Below are 12,518 nucleotides of genomic sequence, written 5' to 3' on the forward strand. Positions count from 1 at the left end.
ATAGAGGAGGGGGAAGGCAAAAGTAATCTGGGAAGAAATAAGAAATATGTGATCATCTTTGAAGCAAATCTGAGAAGCAGGAGAGGAACAAGAGCAGGAAGGTGACCTATTTTGAATGCACACAGATCCTGAGGAAGGGGCTATAAGTGCCCCCATGCTTAGCCAGCAGAAATCGTATTTTGAGGTAGCACTGTGTTCAGCTTTGGAGGATTTGCCGTCTCATAAGAAATCCAGCGTCCTCCTCATCTCCTGAGCACACTGGAGCTTTCCCACTTCTTGCCTTGGCTGGAGAATTCAGGTGCCCCCTTTCCTGTGGTTCCCTCGCGGGCCTCACCCAGGCCTGTGGCACAGGGGACGCAGAGAGGGAGTAGCGCCGGGAGACTCAGGGTTGGCTCCAGGCTCTACCACTCACTATTTGCACAACCGTCAGTTTTCTTATCTGGAAAATGGGGAAAAGCCGAGGAAGCAATTAGGAGCAAAATGAATGTCAGGTTAAGGAATTGTCCTTCATGCCATGGGTAGGGACCTTTCAAACGTGATTGAGCAAGAAAGTGGAGTGACCCAAGGTGTGTGCTAAGATGAGTCTGGCAGCAATGTTCAGAGTGAACCGGTGGGGGAGAGGGGAGCGGCAGCACCACTGTCTGCCCCTTGCCCTGGGGTAACCAGGGAATTCCAGGACAGGCACTAATCCCTCAGTGGCCTGGCCTCTGGCCACCTCTAGCTGTGATGGCCCAGGCACGGCCACGACAGCAGCGTGGTCTCCTGGAGAAGGGCCCAGAGCAGGAGCCAGGCCCCGCAGATGCCACCAGGGTCAGAGTTGCTGAACTTGCAGCTGAGACAAGCAGGGCCCCAGGCTAGGGCAGGGAGGGGTCTCTGAAAAGCCCAGACATTCATAGGGGGTCCCCGAGTATGCCTGTGGCCACCATTCCGTACAGCCAGCTGCATGTCCAGTTCTGCCTGGCCAACACTCAGTTTCTCCTCAAGGTGTTTATTATCGGATAATAATAATAGCTAATGTAAATTGGGCACTTTCTACCACGTTAAATACTCATATTATATTAACTCATTTAGTCCTCACAATAACCCTAGGAGGTAGGTATTACTATTATTATTAATATTATTATTATCCCTGTTTGACAAATGAGGAAACAGAAGCTCAGAGAGGTTCAGTCACTTGATCATAGTCACACAGCTAATAAATAGCTGAGCTGGAACAAACCCTGGTCTAGAGGGTACATTTTTATGTCTTCTACTCATTGTGAGTTTATGTTTGTTAAAGCAGTAAAATTTCATGTCTCATATTAGCCTGTGGCAAACTTCTTTGGTGAGGAAAATTCTGTTTGGAGAGAGGTGATGAACCCCTTGGGGCAATCCACCGCAGGCTAGACAGGCTCCGGTGGGGCCATGGTCCTTTCCCTCCTCCTCCTCACCCTCCAGTCTTCAGCTCACTTCCATCTCTACCCCCAAAGCCTGCTTTCAGCAAACAGTAGGGCCCAGACTCTGGCCCGTTGAGGGCAAGGACTCTGTCCTCTCCCCCTCTTTTCCCCCGTAAGGCCCTTTAGAGGGCCTGACATGGAAGGCAGGCCCTTGAGTTCAGCCGAGTTGGTTTGAATGAACTCATCCATTCTGAGATGTAAATGGCTGATACGATTTTAATGACACCACTCCCATGGTTGGGTGTTTTGATATGGGCCAAAGTCCAGGTTTGGAGAGAAAGTTTGTGGAATTACAGGCACTAGCCAGCTGAGAAGGCTTGGGGAGCAGTAGGAAAGGATGGGGGAGACAGAGGCCCTTCCTGGCTCCCAGACACCAAACCCTACACAGGCAGCCACCCTGTCTGCCTGTGCCCTGCCAGGTGCCTCAAACTCAACGTATTTCCCAGGCCTCGTTGCATGTTAGACCCCTCTTAGGCTCTGAGGAAGCCAAGAAGTGTGTGTGTGTGTGTGTCTGTCTGTCTGTCTGTCTGTGTCTGTGTGTGTGCGCACTCAGTGCTGGGCAGGAGTGTTTGGGAAATGCATTTTGACCAGGTGGTGTCTGAATCTGCACAAGCACAAGCCTTGAGACCTGGGGCTGGGAAATGGTGTCATGAGGCCTGAGGAGTTTACTCATCCATGGCTCAGGGTGGATGTCTGGCCTGTGCTGTGTACCGCAGTGAAGTGAAGTCTGCCCCGAGAAGCAGAGGAGCCGTGAGGGAAGGCTGGCCAGGCCCCCTAGAGCCACCTGCCACCATTGCCAGGCGTTAACCCAAAGCGAATGCTGGAACAGCTCCTTATATGGCAAGTGAAATAAACAAAAGTACGCAACAAAACACAGGCATTTGCCCACTTAAGGCAACAGAGGGAAGGTCACTAAAATGCCCAAAGGGAGGAGGGTGGGGGGAGAGCGGCCCATCATTTGATCATTTGGCAGGACTCATTCCTTGCTTGTCCCCTGAACCTCTGCTCCCAGATGCCAGCTCCCTTCCTCTGCCTCGGCGGCTCTGGGAGGTGCAGCCATGCCCCCTGTTGGCTCCCCAGTGTCACAGCCCAGCACAGGAGAAATGGACACGGGCACAGAGGAGGCTTTGAGCCCACAGCGGGATCCCGGCATTTCGGAACCCCCACAGGCACCTGGCAGGAAGGCGGGAGATTGAAGGTGTCTGCCTCAGCCGTGGCGGTTCACAGTGTGTGACTGGACATGGCCGCTGCCTGCCTCATGCCCTCTGAAGTCGTCTCTCTCCTCAGGGACAAGATCAGAGGGAAAATCCAGCTTCTTATATGGGTTGCTATAATATAGCTCTTTATAACCTCATAATCAAAAGGGGCAAAGGGATTTCCTGATGCCGGCACTGTTTAAAATCAGGGCAACTTCTTCAGTGTCCTCTTCTTCTGGGCTCTGAAAATTATTTTGCTGCTAGATTGGGAGTCAAAGTAAAGCCCCAATACAAGAAATTCCATTACAGAGAAGTATTTAGTTATAATTGAGGGATTTCCATGTCCAGCAAACGGCCTATGGAAACAAAAATCTGTTCAGGTGATGAGAGGCAAAAACTTGTGTGATGGGCTCTTCTGGACTTTCTCTGATTCCCCTGTGCCCTTTGGTGGAGAGAAGTGGGCTGTGTACACTTCCCTTGTGTGTGTGAGGAGGTGCGGGATGGTGGGGCACAAGGGGCAAGGGAGCGGGAGTTAAAGAGAGAGGACAGAAGAACGCTGATCTCGACTGAGGTGCTTCCAGATTTTTAATTTGGCATCAATAATAGGCCCCCAGAGGACATTAGTCCTGGAGAGACGCTTGGTAATCAATCATTTAGGGCAGTGTGTTTCAAACTACAGGTGGCAACCTGTTAATGGGTCATTTAATCAGTTTATTAGGTCACAACCCCAAACTTTAAAAAAAATGGAAAATAGAATAGAACAAGAAATATTAATGTGCATCGTATGTAGTCCCAGTAAAGATTATTCAATAAATTTGTTATTTCAGTTGTACCTACATAGAGAGGTTTATATCCTGGTCATAAAGTAAAATGTTACAGTTGAAAAGGTTGAAAGAACTCGGATCTTGTCCCCCAATAAATGCATTTTCATTTTAAGAAAATTGAGGTTCTAGGAGGAAAAGCCACTTGCCCAAGGTCATGCAACTCATGGAATTCAAATCTGAGACACATGGCCTGATTTCCAAGCCCAGCCTCTTCCCCCAGCAGAGTTTCCCACATCGGGTCCCTTCTGTGGGGGAAGCCGGCAGCATATATGTGGCTCTGCAGCTGAAGCAACCTGCACTAGGCCTCAGGCAAGCCACTTAACCCTCTGAGTCTCAGTTTCCTTGTCTACAAAATGGGCCAGTACCTACCTAGTAGGGTTCTTATAAGGATAAATGAGACTACATAAAACCCACACCCATCACGTGGAAGGTGGTAGCCAGAGCATGCCATTTGCCTTTACTTTTCCTTCCTGTCCAGATATCCAGCCACATAATACAACTCCCCTAACCAGTACCTTACCGCAAGCAAACATCCTGGAGGAAAGGCGAGGAGGTGAGACTGTTTGCACAAATCTATCCCCTTCCCAACCAGGTTCCGGGAATTTCTTTGAGCTTGCTAGTTCTGTGCCAAGAGCCTGAGTGACAGCTCTGTTCCATCTTGGGTCCCCGCAGATAAGGAATTGATTGCTAGTAACATAAGTGAATTGAGAAACCCCCAACATGACTAACAATTTGATCACACCTAGAGACCATTATTAAACAGTTTTACCTGTAGTCTCACCCGTGAAGAAAAATGATGGGTCAGATCCCACCTGTGCCCCAAATGTCCTCACACTCCATTGTCCCATGATAAGGCTTGGTGTGTTGGAATCTTCTCCAAGCAGATGGTGCAAAGGGATGGGCATAATTGTGCAGAAAACGAATGCTTTATGGGGGCTGCTTTAATTTCAACTCAGATTGGCCTAGGGCCTTGGCGGAGGGGCCCAACCATCGAGATGATGCTTGATGGTGAGGACCAGTTTCCTTCCCCTTGGCATCTCCTAGTGTATAGACCAGCATTGTCCAATAGAAATATAATGCAAGCCACGTACACAGTTTTAAGGTTTTTTAGTAGCCATATTCAAAAAACAGAAAGGAAATAGGTGAGATTAATCTTAATAATACATTTTATTTAACCCAGTTTATCTGGAATATTATTAACATGTAGTTTATATGAAAATTATTTGATGCTTAACTCTTTTTTTCTTTGTACTAAATCTTAAAAATCCGGTGTGTATTTTACATTCCAGCTCTTTTCAGTTTTACTAGCTGCATTTCATGTGCTCAGTAGCCATATGTGCCTAGTGGCTGCTATGTTAGGCAGTGTAGGTATGGAATCTTCTGCACATAGTAGGAGCTGAAAGCAGTTTGCCATACTGAATTTGATTCTAAACACCTGTTGGACTGTTTGGTGTCATGGCTGACAAGCACATCCAGTGGAGCCCACGAAGGGGAAGTGGTCTCAGGTTTTGCTTCTTCTAAGTGATTTCCTTACAGGACCACCACAGGGCCTTTGTTCCCACGTGCTCTTCTCTCAGTTCCCCGTCCTCAGAGCTCACCCGGGGAGGCTGCCAGCCTTGGAGTGAGAACCTGGGTCCAAGGTGAGGACTCGCCCCTGGTGCTGGTTCTGGGGCCTGTGCTAATCTTCCCAGAAGTGTGGCCGTTTTAGTTAGCTTGGGACTGAGAGCTGACCCACTGAGGCCCCATTTTTATTGTAGGCGAGGTTTCTACTCCCTTCTTGAAGATTTGCAACAGCAAGAACCATGGTTTTCACTCTGGCTGTCCGTACGTTTCCAGGAATTTGCCTGGATTAGGGGGAAGCCCCCTGGTGTCTTGTAGAGGGCTCCTGGGGGAAGCTGGGATTCAGCAGCTCCCACTGGTGACATCGGACTGTCTGAGCCACCGTCCTACTTGGTGCTTAGACAGGGTACTGGGAGGGCTGCGTGCCTCACGGCTATGCCTCTAAGATGAACAGAGGAACCCTGAAGCATTGGGGGGCACCTACCCCATACCCAGTTCTATCTCAATTCTGGAAGGCCCTGGAGAAATGAGGACTAGAAGAGGTCCAGGGCCTCACGGGGTCCCAGGCTAGGCTGTGGTTGGGGGCACATCAGCTGCAGGAGTAATAAAATGCCAGTGGTGGGGTCCAGGCCATGGGTGCTGTAGATGGAAAACTGCCTGGGGCTGGGAGACAGTGGGGTGCAGAGGGGATAAGGGTGGGGAATGGCTCCTTACCTGCAGTTCAGGTCTTCAAGTATGCCAGCTGTCCAGGGCCTCTCTCTGGGCCTTTGTGGCTCTGTTCCCCTGGGGCCAGCTCAAGGGTCACTTCCTCTAAGTTGATTCTGCTCCTCTCTCAGCCCTGCCCCAGCAGCCTTGCCCACTCCTTGCTGGTGCTCCTGCTGTTCCCTGTATATATCTTTATCCCAGCAAATGTAAGCCGTGAAGCATGTGTAATTAGCGTGTGGCTGTCTGACCCTCCCGGCTGTGGGCTTCTCCAGGTAGAGCTGTGCGTCTGGCTCACAGGAGCTATAAAGAATGCTTGATGAAAGGTTAAACAGGATGAATGGAGGGAGGACTGCATAAATTCCAGTGGGGTAAAGAGGCAGGGAGGAGCACATGGGCTCACCCAGGCTCTCTGCAGTGGCAGCACTCTGTAGGCAAAGGAGAAACGCTGGGGAGGTGGCAGCCAGGCCCCGGAGGGGAATCAGGCCCTCCGGTGAAGCTGGCCTCGTGGGCCCTGGTGCTTTGCCGGCTCCTAGCTCCGTGCAGCCCTGATGGGGGCTGGCCTGGTCCACGGCAGCCTGCTCCTCGTTGCTGGCGTTGGAGAGCACAGTGTGTCTGTACAGTGCCATCCACTAGTGTCACGTCAGCCACATGCCTGATGCCACATATCGGGGGAAGGCACATGTGTATGCATATGTGGAGATCACTGCCAAGGGCACTTCAAAGCCTGAGGGGATGCTACAGAGAGTTTTCCTTCCTTCACAGATGCCGACACTGAGGCCCACGGAGGTGAAACGAGGCCAGGCCAGGCAGGGATAGAATGGGGAATGGAACGAGACCTCTGAACTGCAAACTCTAGGCCCTTGCACCTTCCTTCCCCATGCATTAATTAGAATTCTGTGGCTCTCTTAGCTTCGTCTTAGTGAGAGTGTTCATACTTGAAATGTATTGACTCAGGCTGGGGCCCCCTGAGAAATATAAAGAGGTTTGAAATGGAAGGGTGCGGGCAGACACCCAGAGGCCCCGTTGGTGTTGGATGCCACTCGAGACTCCAGGATGTGCCCGTCCAGGTACATGTCCATCCCTAGCACCTGTTGGGTCCAGGATTGAGACAGTGGCCGGAAAGATGCCTGAAGCAGTGAGGTTGAAAGCACACTGGCCTGGAAGTCCTTGTCCTCCACAGCTGGTAGAGATATGCACACGTCACTTCAACCCCAGGTGGGTTCCAAAGGAACCATGGGAGTGTCGGGGGCTTGCACTATGTGGGAGCATCTCCTCCCGGTCCTGGAGGGGCAGATGTGTCACTGGGATTGCCTCGTTATGAGGCTGACGTGAGTTGCAACAGCCCTACTGACAGGTCTGCCCTGCTCTCAGGGGAGGTGGAGGGTGACAGAGGAGCTTGCCCGTGCCCCATCAGCCGTGGGCATTCGTCCATGGATCCACGGACAGGCTTTATGCCAGTAGAGGCTCCTCACTTGGTCCCCCTGGAGGTGGAACCACGGCCTCTTTCCCCAGAGGCCCTGGCACAACGTGGCCCCATGAGCACCCGTGCGCAGCTGGCCAATGGGTGGGCTCCAGTCCACGCCTCCTGAGCCTGTGAGTGTGGGTTCCCAGGAGACCCCGCTGGAGCGCCAGGCTGGCTGCCTCCTCCCTGGACCCTGCCAGCTTCACCTCCGTGGGGCAGGTGGTGAGGAGGAGCCGAGATGGCCAGGAAGGGACAGGCTGGGAAGTGGAGTGACGATCACCCCTGGTCCATGCTGGCTGAGCTCATCTTCACCCAGGGATGTGGGCTCTGGGCCCGTTCAGGTTGACCCTTGTGGAATTGTTGTGCAAGATGCTTCAGACTCCCCAGATAGGATAATGGGCACCTCCCGTTTCTGAATGGGTTGTGCCTTAGAAAGCTGAGGGTTCATGTTTTCTTTCATTCACTCAAGAAATATTTGCGCATTGCCTGTGCAGAGCAAAACACTGTGCTGGGTACCGTGGGACCCTCAGTAAGGACTTGTGTGTGGTCAGACTGAAAGAAGCCACTGGTATCTCAGCTTCTAGCCACTCCCCATATCTTGACACACTGTGTGAGCCCCAGCAGGATGGAGAATCTACCCAGGCCTCAACTTCCCTGTTTGTAGAATTGGAATAACTACCCTATATGTTCATGCCAACTCTAAAAACTCTCTAATTCCTAATAACCGTAGCCTAAATAGAGCTCCTGCCTCCATGACACAATTCCCGGTGTCACAATGGCAGCATTGAACAATATTTCTCCGGCTCTCTCTGTCACTCTGGTTGAGAATGCTGGGCCTCTTGCAGCCAAGCATTCAGTTGCTTTTGGGCTGCACGCACCACAACCAGGGAATCCCTGAGCATCTTACCCCAGCAGGCCGGGAGATAGCAGGCCTGGTACAGGGCCTGAGTCCCAGTCCTGCCTGATGAGAGGTGGTGATGACAAGGCCCAACTTGAACGGTAGGACAACCTGAAGGAGGGTACAGAAAGCAGCCATATGCCAAGGGCTCATCTTGTGGGGTGGTTGCTGTCGCTGCTGCTGCAGTTAGCTCTTCCCTCCTTGGGGGTTTAGCTCCCCCCACTCTCACACCTGCCCCTTCTGCTAAAGGCAGCTCAGCTCTGATGTCCTTTAGGAGTGCCTGATGGTACTTTCTCACCACCACTGCCAGCTCCTTCAGTCATTCAACAAACACCTCCTGAGCAGCTCCTCCGTGCCAGGCCCTGTACTAGGCGCAGGCCAGAGGGCCAGGCAGCCGTGCCCCACACACCCATCCTCATTCCTCAGTTTTGTGCATTTGCGGTAGGGCTTCTCCGTGAAAGGTAGCAGGGTTGGGGTGTGAACGTATTGGGGGTGCCATATTAGAATCACCTTTAGAGGGTTCTCACATGCCACCCCCACCTAACCCTCCTGTCAGCCCCACTCAGAAGGGATGTGCCCAGGAGCCCTCTGGAACATTCGAAAGTGCCTGATTCCTTCACGCCATGCTGTGGGAGCATCAGACCCCGCTGTTCTAAATGAGTTATCTGCCTAATTCAGTCACACCGAATTGCTTGGGTCCAAACATTTACTTCCAGATGGGCCTGAACTACAACTTCGGCTTTGTCTCAGTTGCTTTAACTTGTGTTTTGGGAACACGGCCTTTACAGTTGGCTCCCTGGTGACCAGGGCACACATCTCAGGGACTCCTGGGGGACAGAGGCTCCCCGTCTACTCACTCACTGTTGCCTTCTGGGTGTATTCAGGAGATCCTCCCCATTCAGAGGAGATGGGTGCCAGAAACCCAGAGGATGGGGGATTCTGCAAATACTTGTTGTAGACACAAAGTTTTTCCAGATGGCTGCCATTGTGCTTCCATGTGCTATTCTCCCTTTTTTCTTCCCAATCCTGTTTCAACTAATCAAGTTAAATCAAGGAGGCGGCTTCAACCAAGTACTGACCTGGCTTTGCCACCTCTCTGGAACACTCTAGATGTATGTGACTACCTCTAACCAGGAGAGTAGCTAAGTTCCCTTCTGGCAAAGAGAATTTCAACGATATGGAAAAAAGCTTGTGAATTTTGTTAACTGGGGGAAAAAAATAGGTGAAAAGTAGTTTATAGTGTTCAGTCTCATTTTTAAAGTATCTAAATGGCTAAAAATACAGATTTTCAGGATCTGAAGGGCTTTCCCTGAGCAGCTGGGATGAACACTAGTTTTTAGGTTCTTCCTTTCCCTTTCCTGTATTTTCTGCTTTTTTTTTTTCAGGAATAAACCTGTGTTGCCCTTACAATTAGAAAAACCAGCAGAGGGGAAAATCCTCCCCCCCTCCCCACTTAACAATATATAGTAAACTTCTTTCTATCCTATTCACGTTTTGTCTTTGCTTTCGGGAGGGAACTTCCTGCTCTCTTGGTTAGAGGCTATCAGACACAGCCAGTGTGTTACCGAGAGGCTCTAAAGCCGGGTTAGTATTCAGTTGGCACTTCCTCCTTGATTTAATTCCATTAATTGAAAAAGTGACCATAGTCGGGGCTCTAGATGGGGGTGTAGGGACGAGTTACACCGGGGTCCTACAGGTTCTCAGGGGGGCAGTGCATGCATTTTTCTTTTTTTTTCATTTTCTTTAATTAGAGCAGTTGTAGGTTTACAGAAAAATCATGCAGGAGGTTTTTTGGTTTTTTTTTTTCTTTAATCAGTGATTTTTTCCCCCTGCTTTATTTTTTGGCTACTTTTTATGTTATGTACAATGAACATGTATCACCATACCCTTTGAGAAAATCCATTTCAGTTTTAATGAATACACTTTAGTTAGAAAAAGGTATTGTGAGTCAATGAGTTTCCATTCCTTGGGCAAACCCCCACCCCTACCTGCCCTTTCCCCCTACAGTGGAAGGTCATCCATCACCTGTTGCCAGAAAGTACAGAGCTCCCATATGCGCACACACACACAGTTTTCTCTACTGTAAACATTTTGTTTGGTGTGGTACCTTTGTTACAAGTGATAAAACAATAAAATTATAATTATATTAATAACTAAAGTCCATAGTTTACATTAGGGTTCACTCTTTGTGTTGTACACTTCTATGGTTTTTTCAATTATTTTTATTATAGAATTTAACCACTTTCAAGTACATAATTCAGTGACATTGACTACATTCACAATGTGGTGATACCATCACCACCATCCATTACCAAAACTTTTACACCACTCCAACCAGAAACTCTGTACCAATTAGCATGAACTCCCCAATCCCCACACCCACACCACCCCCTGGTAACCTTTATTTCAATCTCTGACTCTGAATTCACATACTCTAATTATTTCATATAAGTGAGATCATGTAATTTTTGTTCTATTGTGTCTGGCTTATTTCACGCAACATGATGTCTTCAAACTTCATGCATGTTGTTGCATGTTTTAGGACTTCATTCCTTTTTATAGCTGAATAGTATTCCATTGTGTGGATGTACCACATTTTTTTATCCAGTCATCAGTTGATGGACAATTGTATTGCTTCCATCTTTTGGCAATTGTGAATAATGCTGCTATGAATATTGGTGTGCAAGTATCTGTTCAAGTCCCTCCTTTCAGTTCTTTTGGGCATATACCTGGAAGTTGGATTGCTGGATCATATGGTCATTCTATACTTAACTTTCTGAGGAACTGCCAAACTGTCTTCCATAGCAACTGCACAATAATACAGTCCCACCAGAAATGAACGAGTGTTCCTATTTCTCCACATCCTCTCCAACACCTGTAATTTTCTGTTTTTTTTTTTTTAATAGTAGCCATTATTGTGAGTGTGAAGTGTTATCTCATCGTGGTTTTGATTGGTATTTCCCTAATAGCTATTGATGTTGAGCGTCTTTTCACATGGAGGAGCAGTACATTTTGCAACTTCTGTCTCTGACCTGCAAGTCTAGGGGGGTTTCCTGTGGAACCTTGTAGTAGGTGTCCCAAAGCCTCCATGGGTCTGGAGGACTCATGTCTGTCAGGAACTTGAACCAGCTCCTGCCAAGCCCCGAGCCCCACATGTGCCCTTGGGCTTCTTGGGTCCACCTGCTCAGGAAATCATTCACTTGGGCAATCAGTGTTTCCTGAGTGACTGCATTCCCAGCAGCTGGCCAGGTGCTTGGGAGGCAGGGGGGATGTGGGGCCAGGGTCCTGGATATAGCCACTGCGAGAAACTCTGGTGGCCTCCCCCGATGGATTCACCCCCACCCACCTCTGAGCACCCCAGCACTTTCTCTGTTTTTCTTTCTCTGGCCCATCCACATTGTGCTTTATGATTATTTATAAAGAACCTATTGCAGTTACTAGATTATAAATTCCTTCCCTCACTCTTCAAGCCTCAGTCTTCTCATAAATAAAATTAAGAGACTTCTTAGCTGACCTCACAGGTTTGTTGTGAAAATTAAATTAAATCAAGTCATGGGAATAAAGCCCCTCACAAAATACCCAGGACATAGAAGCAGCTTATGAGGTGGGGTCCTGTCCTCTGCCACCCTTCTCGAGGACAAGGAAAGCGTTGACTTTTCGCTCTCCCAGCCCCTAGCACAGGGCCTGAGCCACAGAAGGCTCAGTGAGCATTTGATGAATTCTTTCCAGTTTGGGGTAGGCAGGGGGTGACGGAGGCAGGGGCAAAGGAGCCAACATTCCTTTGCACCCAGTACCATGGCACTGTCTTAGATGCATGTTGATGGATTGATTACAGGTTCCATCTGGAGAGGAGAGCTGGGTCTCCTGGGGCAGGTGCTGGGAAGGCCAGGGCGTTGGCATTGCTGCTTTCTGCAGGTGCTGGGGGATTAGTAGGCTGAGCAGGTGGGGCCCCTTGAACTGAACACTCTCCCGTTCAGTTGCCAGGAGGAGAAAACCGACCCTGGGAAAAGCTGAAAGGATTTATCCACCCCCTCCCCAACCCAAAAGCAGGCCTGAGGGTTCTTGTTCTCCCTGAAGCTGTAGGAGCCCGTCCTGGGCGTGGAGATGTGGGAGGTGGAATAAATTAACCCAGAACTGCACAGTCACTGAGCTTATGGTCTCAGCCAAGCCCACGGTAGGGAACAGCGTCCACTCCGGGGCTTCCTGGAGCTCCAGGCATCCCACAGCTCCGCCGGAGACTCCAGCATGTGCTTTCTCTCCGGGCTGGCTGCTGCCTTGCCTGAACTATTCTGGAAGCCACTTCTGTCTTCCTTCTCCCCTTGTCTCCAGGCACCGTGCAGGAAGCCCTTCCTCACATCTCCAACATCTGCAGACAAAAATGCGAGGAACTGCAGCTAGAACTGGAGGGCCCCTTTTGTTTCCTTTGCCTCCCATAGA

The 12,518-nt window shown here is 49.8% G+C and overlaps 1 protein-coding gene across 5 annotated transcripts in view; it reads left to right on the plus strand.

The window, feature by feature from the left end:
• Positions 1-12,518, plus strand: part of ZBTB7C (zinc finger and BTB domain containing 7C) — a 362,970-nt gene that overhangs the window by 299,309 nt on the left and 51,143 nt on the right. The window lies entirely within an intron of this gene.

Source organism: Choloepus didactylus, chromosome 16 (assembly GCF_015220235.1).
Source record: "Choloepus didactylus isolate mChoDid1 chromosome 16, mChoDid1.pri, whole genome shotgun sequence".
NCBI lineage: Eukaryota > Metazoa > Chordata > Mammalia > Pilosa > Megalonychidae > Choloepus > Choloepus didactylus.